The sequence below is a fragment of the Nanorana parkeri genome, unplaced genomic scaffold (assembly GCF_000935625.1).
Source record: "Nanorana parkeri isolate BGI_ZX_2015 unplaced genomic scaffold, ASM93562v1 scaffold819, whole genome shotgun sequence".
Lineage (NCBI taxonomy): Eukaryota > Metazoa > Chordata > Amphibia > Anura > Dicroglossidae > Nanorana > Nanorana parkeri.
Genome location: NW_017307087.1, coordinates 825,132 through 835,458, shown reverse-complemented (window position 1 = coordinate 835,458; position 10,327 = coordinate 825,132). Strand labels below are relative to the sequence as shown.

At 43.6% G+C, this 10,327-nt stretch overlaps 1 pseudogene; it reads left to right on the top strand.

Moving 5' to 3' along the window:
• The first annotated feature begins 2,178 nt into the window (after nucleotides 1–2,178).
• Nucleotides 2,179–4,280, top strand: LOC108794159 (annotated as a pseudogene).
• The last annotated feature ends 6,047 nt before the right edge of the window (nucleotides 4,281–10,327 follow it).

The following is a 10,327-nucleotide window of genomic DNA, read 5'->3' as shown; positions in this document are numbered from 1 at the left end:
ACAAAGTCCCTTTGCTCGTGAGGATTTACACACCGAGATTCCAGCTTGAAGCAGCATCTGTTCTGATTCTATCTGGCGCTACTAAAGTACTTCAATTTCCTTATACCAAAGAGCTTGATACAAACGTGCTTTTAAGCACGAAGAAATTGTTTTGTGCTTTGTGTGCATTTTGATGCTGAAAGTGCACATTTTGGCGAGGTGTGGATGTGTACAAAGCCCAAGAAAATTTTCCACAACAGGAGGAGAGACGCTGGCCACTCACTACACTCTCTCCTCCCACACCGCTCGGCCTCCTCTGACAGTTTCTCTCCACCCACTGGGACACAGAGCAGCACCCAGCAGGGAGGAGAGAAAATCACAGATGCACCGCTATTGCGGCCAAAATATGGCACTTTCAGCATTTTGCCAAAAGTGTCATTTTCGGCTGATACATTTCAGCGGCTGAAAAGTCAGTGCATCCCTAATATATTATACACACACACACACACACCAGGGAGCCTGCTTCATTATATGATAATGTGCAGAGGTATTTCTAAATAAAAGTCTATTACTACTGCAAATAAAAAGTATAACCTTAGTATTTATTATATATATAATTATTTATTTACCTAGGAACTGCCTGTACTCAGAATTTCTAATAATGCAATGTGCAATAAGGCCACTACCTCCCTATAAGCCTATGACATTTCAGGGGCTGATCTTCTCGAACAGAGCAATAGCCAAGCTGTCATCATAAGTTGGGAGGGAAAGCAGTTAAGAGACCTATTTCTGTTAAGTACTTAGGTCAAGCTGAATGTGATTTACATTTCCACTCCATTGCACCCACTACAGCTTTAAACATTAACACTGAGCAAATCAAAACTCACACCGCCTTCTAAAAGCTGCTGGTAACAGACGTGAAATAGATTTAAATCCAATTTGTACCTCACTGATGAAACAGGGCAGAGGTTAGAAAACCTTGCTACACGGGTAATAAATGATTTCAATCGCAGCAAATCCTTAGACTCGAATGCCATGAAGATTTCAATCTTCAGCTATTGTTACTGTAACAGTGTGGCACAGAGAGAGTATCATTGAAACGAGAATATTAAAAATCTAGAAATGAGACAGGATTGGAAACCATTAGACAAAAGTATGAAATGTATGAATATGTATACAGAGATATACATGAAAGGTGGCATGCTCCACCGCTCCTTCAGCCTGTCTTCACAGCTCAGCAATAAGCTGGAGAGGTGGAAATTTTTACAGCTGCATGAAGATCTGTTTTAATAAAGCTGAAGAAATGTATCAAGTGTGAAATTCTACTTCCATGCAGATTGCAAGGAAATATTTTTAACAACCAGAGACTTGGCTGTGAATGTTAATGTACAACCAGACTTCTCTATAAAATATAGCTCATATAAAAACGGCAGCAATGCCCTTCACAACAATTCTCTATTAATCATATTTATAATGCAACCTATTACCCAGATATCCATATTGTCACAAAACATCTTAAAAAGGTAATATCTTAACAAAAAAACAAAAAAAACAACACACACACACAACACACTTCTGAGCAGAATATGGGGGCTGCCTTTGTGGAACAACTAAGAAAACTAGTGGCATGGCTATCTCTGCATTCAATACTTAAGCCACTTACCCAGAACAAGCAAGAAAATTCTTAAAGCGGAACCTGGCCTGTAAAACCTCTGGCCAAAAAAAAAGGAAGCAGAGGTCAAAGATCAGTTATCATTAAAGCTCAACAACCATGCTCCTTTACTGTGCCCTCTGCAGCTGCTAAAAAGCCTGCAAACCGCTTCTCCTGATGCATAATGCCCAACGTGTCCCTATGCCTCCCATCGGTGGACGCCGATAAGGCGTTCGACCGTCTAGACTGGGGCTTCCTCCGACATTCCCCGCTTCAGCTTGGGGTCGGCCCTAACATGCTGAGAAACATTATGGCCTTGTAGTCATGCCCATCAGCTAGGATTCAAGTGAATGGCTCGCTCTCCCACAGCTTTCGGATATCCAATGGCACGCGACAGAGTTGCTAGTTATCCCCTCTCCTGTACGTCCTTACTATGCAACATCTGGCAATGGCTCTCAGACAGAACTCTGCCTTTAAAAGGCCTGCAAGTGGGCACACACAACCCTAAACTCGCTTTGTTTGCTGACGATTTACTGCTCTAATCCACAAAATTCAGTGTCGGAGAGAGCCAGTTATTGCCACGAGTGGATGAAATAATGGACGAGTCTGCACCCGCAAAGACCAATCTGGTCAGAAGAAAGTCCAACATAGTTAAAGAAATTAAGAAAATTAAGAAAAAAAGGGAAGAAAAGAGGGCTCAGAATGTCGCAATGAGGACCAAACTTGCGCAGGACTGTTACACAAGCGCACCCAACTGGGAGTTTGGAAAGATGATGAAAGGAATTCCGAGCCACCCTGGACTGCCAGCAGATCAGTATGACAGATCTGGCTGAGGAGCATCGTATCTGAGTGTGTGAACGGAAAAGGCCTCTGAACAAGCAAGAGCTGGCCAAGAAGGAGATTGATATCATCTCTGTCCCAAGTAAAAGTCTAGTTCTGGTTCATGAGCCCAAACTCAAAGTGGATCTGACAAAGTACATGGAGAACCAGGCCTTCCGCTTTGATTACACCTTCGATGAGACTGCCACAAATGACATGGTGTACAGGTTCACAGCCCAACCATTGGTCCAGTCCATATTTGAAGGAGGGAAGGCCACGTGTTTTGCGTATGGTCAAACAGGAAGTGGAAAAACTAATACGATGGGTGGTGACTTTATGGGGAAAAGTCAGAATGTGACGACAGGAATCTACGCTTCTGCAATACGTGAGGTCTCCCTACGCCTCTCCCAACCTCGCTACAAGGATTTGGATCTGGAAGTGTTTGTGACATTCTTTGAGATCTATTAACGGCAAGGTATTTGATCTCCTAAACAAAAAGGCGAAACTCCGGGTGCTGGAAGATGCTGAGCAGGTAGTGCAGGTGGTGTGGTTGATGGAGCTAGAAGTCACAAGTGCGGATGATGTCCAAGATGATTGAGGTTGGCAGTGCCTGTAGAACTTCTGGTCAGACGTTTGCCAACAGCAGGTCCTCACGCCTGCTTACAAATAATCCTGCGATGGGGGAGCTCCACTGTAAGTTTTCCTAGGTAGATCTGGCTGGCAATGAGCAAGGTGCCGACACTGCCAGCGCTGACCGTACAACCCGCATGGAGGGGGCAAGAGATCAACAGCAGTTTACGTGCCTTAAAGGAATGCATCTGTGCATTAGGGGCAAAAAAAGGCTCACAACCCATTCCGGGAGAGTAAACTCACCTAAATCCTCCGAGATTGCTTCATTGGGGTGAACTCCAGGACTTGCATGGGTGAAGGAACTGAATCCTCACAGCGCTGAACCTACAGATAATCCTCAGGAGGAGATGGAGCACAGTGATGGCTCTCGGTCCCCTCTATTGGAGAATTGGATTTCCAAGATGAAGAACTCTCCTCTCGTATGAGCAGTTTCCATGAAGCCATGAGCCAGATTGGGGAGATGGAGGAGAGAGCTGTGCGTGGAGGAGCTCCACGGCTTGGTACAGAAAGGCCCAGAATGGGCCAATCTGCTGGAGATGGCAGAGCAGCCAGTCTATGACATGGAGAGTTTTGTGATGCAGTTGGAATATCTCATCCAGGAGAGCTCCCAGGCCCTCCTATCATTACGTGAAAACGTGTCGTACTTGCGCAAGGCGAGGTGTGTGGCGGAACAGGCCAGCCAGCAGATCTCCAAGAGGCAGCCTCCTAAATGGACTGCACACCATGTACAGCGCCCCTGTTCTTTATACACTGCTATATATATATAGCACAGGCTTAGTATTGCTTTTGTAATATATGCAGAGTATTGCTCTCTGAAACATTGCATTACATCTTCTGGCTTAACTGATAACTCAGAGACTGGAGGAGAGACTCTATTGGTTAGTGCTGTGGCTAAGAAGGAAGCCCACTCCTAACAACAAAAGGCAAGCAAGGACTTGATTGGATAGCAGCCCAGGAGAGCTGCGATTGGCTGCCAGGCCGTTTTTTGGCTCCACAGACACCACGAAAAAAAAAACAGACTGCGGAGAGAGATGGAGACACAGACTGGTATGTTACAGCCAGACAGGGGAAAGTGTTCCTTGTGCTGGTCTCCTGTGCCCTGCCAGAGCCTGTGATTCTCTAAAGGGAGGCGCAGGCTTGAGAGGGGAGTTTTCAATATGCTATGCTACTTTTTTTTGCCTGATCTCTGAAGATGAGCTAACAGTGCAATGACATCTAGAGGCAGATTTCTGTACTGCAGTCATCATCATCCTGTTTGGGGGATTTTGCTGCCTGTGTTGCACCTATCGCCATCCAGTCGGCTGGGACAGCGATCAAGCTACCAATTGCTGGAAGGAAGATATATCAAGTGCATCTAATGGTGAGAGATCTTCTGCCTTCCGTGTGCGAGTTAATCTTGCTTAATTCTACTAGATCCTATTTACTGCCAATGCAGCTCTATCTGAAGGTGGATCACCACATCTGTTAATCTTCGTTACTCTGCGACACTTTGCGAAGATATACCTTTCCATCCTGTGGATTACAAATATTGCTTCACAAAAGGTACCCAACCACAGAATCTAAAGGGCCCCAACGCTAGCAGACTCTGTGTGTGTATAGAAGTCCCACTGGCCAGTGGTTAGTTAGAACCTCCAAGACCTAGATAGGATCTTATGATCAGTTATATTACTTTTGGGTAATTTTTGTACAGTGTTTCTGTATTGTGCAACTGACAGTTTCGTTCACCACTCGCTCAGTGCATTTCAGGCAAGGCCTCTCACTGGCGGTCAAAGTGAGTGAACACAAATCCTGTTAATCAGTTTCTCTCTTTCCAGGCTAGTTCTAATAAAGCCCATCTAAAAGTTTAAATGGTGTATTGGTGTTACTTGGATCCAGGTGAGGGTGAGTCATCACTGGGGTGGGACAGAAGGCCCGTATATTACAGCGGCCCTTGCGGGGGTAGCGCTACATATAGCTTGTTGTTTTTAATGTGTCCTTCAGACTTGTTGTGTTAAAGTTTAAATTTTCAAACTGAGGGAGAGGCGAGGATCACTTACCTGGTTCTGGGACTAAGTTATTACTCTCCCAGCTTCTTGAAGTTTGGCTCCATTCAGAACTCTTTCTTGGATAGGCTCTCTGCTGGCACCTTGGACTTGTAGATCTCCTGGCATCACTGCTGCCTCTACGAAGGCCATATTGAAGGTGTTTCAATGTCTGTATTTTACATTATGTTTTTGGACAGCTGGAGACTGAAATCAGAAGCCGGGGTTTGATTTAACTTGCCACCACGCGTGTACATTTTGGGTGGAGTTGGCCTTGAAGTGGGCTGTCAATAAACAGCTTTGATTATAAAAAAAATTAAAAAAAAAGCCTGCAAACCTTTTATAACATCAACCTAGATAGCAGAGCATGCTCCTTCTCCTATATGCCCTTCCACAACTTTCTTTCAGCATGCTCACTTACCATAAGCGCCTTATATGATCTCATACTGTAGCTATACAGCGATATAGAGGCTGTAGGTACAGAAAGCATGCATTAATAAATACACTGCACATTTTAACTTGTTCAGTTCTTCCCTGGCAAAATAGCATACAAATCCCAAACAGTCACACTGGGAGACAGATGATGGGAGCTCTATAGGTGAAAAACACAAAGAGCCCCTTCACAACTCTGCATCCTATAATGCACACATTTTTAAGCGCCGAGGCATCTCATTCAATTTAGGCATGCTGCTTCATTTGAGTCCAAATATGCTAAGAGGTTTCCATTATAGCTTGAAATCCCTTCAACAGAACATCAATGCACTTACATTGCAGGGATACCATAAGGCCTGTGCTTACATTACCATATTAACTCTTAAGTAGCACAAATAGACAAAGTAAATCACAAGGACACCAGTTTGGTTTTGTAGTTGCCTCCACTCAATATTACCAAGTACTTCCACTGATACGGCTTCTGTTATCAGTTGGATTCTAGATAGCATGGACTTGATACATGATAAAGTCTCATGTCTGGGGGGCAACAACAGTTGCTCTCAGACACGTCTAGATGACAAAACCTGGGGAGGGATGGCGATTGTTGATAAGTTGGTGACGGAAGCTAAGTTTTCTACAGAGTCATGTAAATAGCATGTGTAATTTGACAAGATACAAAGTTGAATGGGTCAGAGGAGAGATAAGATATACCTCCCCCCCCCCTCTTTTAGCAGATACAGCACTGCATGGATTTTTTGTTATAGGCAATCAAGTAAACATGATGGAACTAGCTCTGCAAAAAAAAAAAGTTTTAAAAAGCACCTTGTATTTCATGGTTAATATAAAAAAATATAATGTACCAAACTCATTAGTTTCCCCTAAAGTTCAACTCCAGGGATATTCTCACCCCACCCTCATAGGAAACCCCCCACACCTGTCTTTTTCCAGGTGTCTTCAGTAAGTCACAGGTCCTTATTTACTCTTTTCTTTCTAAATGGTGGTCAGTGGATCCAAAATGCTACATGGAGCAGCATCAAGTAATGGGGCACAGCTCTCTACTGTAATCTCAGGTGGGGGGGTGGGGGAATACAGCTTCATTGAAACCTGAAGAAGAGTGGTGCTATATTAGTGAGTGGGTGAGTCTGTGGGAGAGTCTGTGGGAGACAGGGCAGAGATTGGGCAAGTACAGTAGCCAGAGTGGCTTTTTATTTTCAAGAGCTGCCAGGGGATCCACTCTGTTTCTCGCCCAAACTATAGATGAGCTTTAACACTGATAAACAAATATCTTCCACAGCTCCGCAAAAACAATACCATTGCATCAATGTGCTGATCTACTCTCAAAGAAGCCATTACATCTGTTTAACCATCCTGTTTAATTTTCTTCTGGTACACTAGCTAGATTAAGTCTCACAACCACTCGGTCACTAAAATAGAAAAGTAATTACAATTACTTTAATTAAAACTACAAACTAAATTATAGGATTACCTCTCCCGCCGCTTGATCTAATGGACATAAATGGTCCTTTAAAGTCTCTTCAGAAACAGACTTTTCTAGGAGTGTCAATCTCCTGGTTCCCCTACTGCACTCAGTGGTTTCTCCTGCTAGCCACTGCATCACTACAGCAGTGACATATGGGTCAGCAGGAAAAAAACCCACTAAGGAGCAACAGGGGGCAGAGATTGACACTTCCAAAGTAGTGGATTTTCTGACTTCAGGGTAGAATTTCCCTTTATAACAGTGGTGTCCAGCATGGTCAGATTTACATTTTTCTTTGCCAGGATATTGGTTTATCCGTGTTTAATTTTTGCGATGCCACCTGATATTTATTTTGCTGCTTTTAATTCCATAGTTGTACAGTCAACTGCCTTATTAAAGTCTTACTAAGGGTTTATGAAACAGCCTTACCCTCTGGCAAAATTGCATAATTAATTAAGTCCTTACATACCGTATATACTCGAGTATAAGCCGTCCCGAATATAAGCCGAGGTACCTAATGTTAGCAAAAAAAAACTGGGAAAAAGTATTGACCCGAATATAAGCCGAGGGTGGGAAATGAGGCAGCTACTGGTAGATAGATACCAATAAAATTACATTAATATTTATTTAAAAGAAAAATAACCTAGCTCTGTAAGTGGAAAAGGGGGTACAGGGCTACATATCATGTACTACGGATCATTTAACCCATTCATATTAGCAGAGGATAATTGTAAATCTATTGTTCAGTGCACTCTATATGTAGATGTACTATATACTACATATAGAGTGCCTGCAACAATACATTTACAATGATCCTCTGCTAACATGAATGGGTTAAATGATCCATAGTACAGGGCTACATACAGATCATTTAATACATTCATGTTAGTATAATTGTAAATGTATTGTCTGCACTGTATTAGCAGTATATACTCTATATAGAGTATATACTGCTAATACAGTGCAGACAATACATATATAATTGCTTAATTAATCTCTCTCTCTACCCCCCCTCCCTCCCTCCCCTCCCTCACTGTGTGCCGGTGATCGGATCATCACATCACGGAGAGAGCAGGGACGAGTCAGCGGCGCGCTGATCAGACGAGAGGAGCTCCAGGTGGGGTCCTAATTTAGCTGGCTCAGAGGTGCCTGCCCGCTAAATTACAACCCCACCTGGAGCTCCTCTCGCCTGATCAGCGCGCCGCTGACTCATCCCTGCTCCCCTGCCTGACTGGCCGCTGCGGGGGGTTTTTTTTTCTTCTTACTTACCTCGCTGAGCGTCGCTGCTGCTCCGGTGTGCGGTGCTCCGAGCGGGGTCATCTGGCAGTCTCCGGCCACCTAAATTAGGACCCGGAGACTGCCAGATGACCCCGCTCGGAGCGCCGCACACCGAGCAGCAGTGACGCGACGCTCGGCGAGGTAAGTAAGAAGACGCGCTGGCGCTGACTCGAGTATAAGCCGAGGGGGGCACTTTTCACCCAAAAAAATGGGCTGAAAATCTCGGCTTATACTCGAGTATATACGGTATTTACGTCAACTCCCAGGTTTGTAGAAATAATTGTACACCAAGTCTGACTACATTCCTGGTGAGTCGAATACACAATTCAAAAAGACTTTTCAAATAGTATAAAAAAAAATTTCAGACAAGTCAGACATTTATTTATAGCAGTATAAATGTCCTAAAAGCCAAGTTATAAAAGCGCTGCAGGTAATAAAAAGGGGAATTATAGTGTATTTAGTTATTGTTGCATAGTTTATTGTTAAATTAATATTTGGTGCAACTTTCACATATTTGCATGTTTGTTTTTCAAATTATTATTGCTGATGCAGTAAAATAATATCAAAGAGTGCATGGTTTTAAGAAAGTGGAAAGACTAAAATTCAAAGGGTTTTTAAGCTATTTCAATATTATGTAATATTAAAAAAAAGGACCTACCTAAGCAATCCAATAAACATGTATCCAATCAGACAGGTCATTGCAATATATAGTTGTTAGTAGATCTAAAGAAGATTTGTACAGTCAAATTGTAAAATGCGTGGCAAGTTTAAACCAGAACTCTGGGCAAAACTGTTCTCAACCCTTGCAGTTGGGCTACCCCTGCACTGCAAGGGTTAAGTGCTCGTTTTTGTCTAGGTGCTAAAATAAAAAGTTATACTCACCCGATCCTCGAAGCAGGCTTGCTTTAAGATCAGTCCCTGGAGCCTCTCTTCCCTTCATCTGCAGCAGTCTAACGTCCTGTGTGTCATCGTGTCCTATACAAAGTCTATAGGACGTGAGGACGCTGAGTGACATACCATCGCTGCAGCAGGAGGATACAGGCTGGAGGGAGCAATGGCTCCACCGTTCTGGAGAGTATAACTTTTATTTTAGCACCTAGACAAAAATGAGCACTTCACTCTCACAGTGCAGGGGGTAGCCCCACAGCAAAGTTAAGAACAGTACCGCAGAACGCTGGGACACAGTCTTACAAGTTAGATTACATATATGTGGTCCTGTATATATCCACCAATAGCCTACTGGCAAAACTAGCCGATTCAGGTTGCCTAATTGTTTATTTGACCTTTTGAGAAAGGCAGTGCAGTAGTTTTGAGTTGAAAACTGCAGTTACTTATGAAAACAGTGTTTGATGTAGTATGACCATATTCATTTTTATTGGATACCATTGGTGACTGTACTTCATGGTGTGGCCCACTAAATTTATAAAGGAAACGGGAGCTGCAAGAGTGAAGAAAAATCACTAAAGTAAATATTAGGGAAGGCGCCGATACCGAGTATTTGGGCGAGTACTTGAACGATAGGGAGATCCCCTCTAAACGGCAGTGCCGAGGGAGCATGGAGCCAGCTTCCTCTCCAATCAGGAATCCGGTTGGTGGTTTTTGACCCACCTCCCTGATTGGTTAGGAATCCGGCTTCCTAGCCAATCAGAAAGACGTGCGGCACCTCATGACCCACCGCCAAGCTTCCCGATTGGTCATAAAGCCAGGCAGCCTTTGCAAGTGAATCTGGTGTTTTTGCGATAGCACACCAGCTTCCCAGGCAAACAGGAAACCGGGCGACGGTCATGATCCCCCGCCCGACTTCTGATAATCGGGGCACACAGCACAGATATTGGTACTCGGTATCAGCCAGTACAAATAATAAAAATAAATGAAAAAAGGGAGAAAAGATCGGTACTCGTACTCTATACCAAAAAATGGCATTGGTTCATCCCTAGTAAATGTAACAAACAGTGGGCATGCCCTAACTGCCTGGTAACCGGAGACGGGCAACATTGACTAAAAGGCTAATATTGCAAGTGAAGGATATTATTATTATTA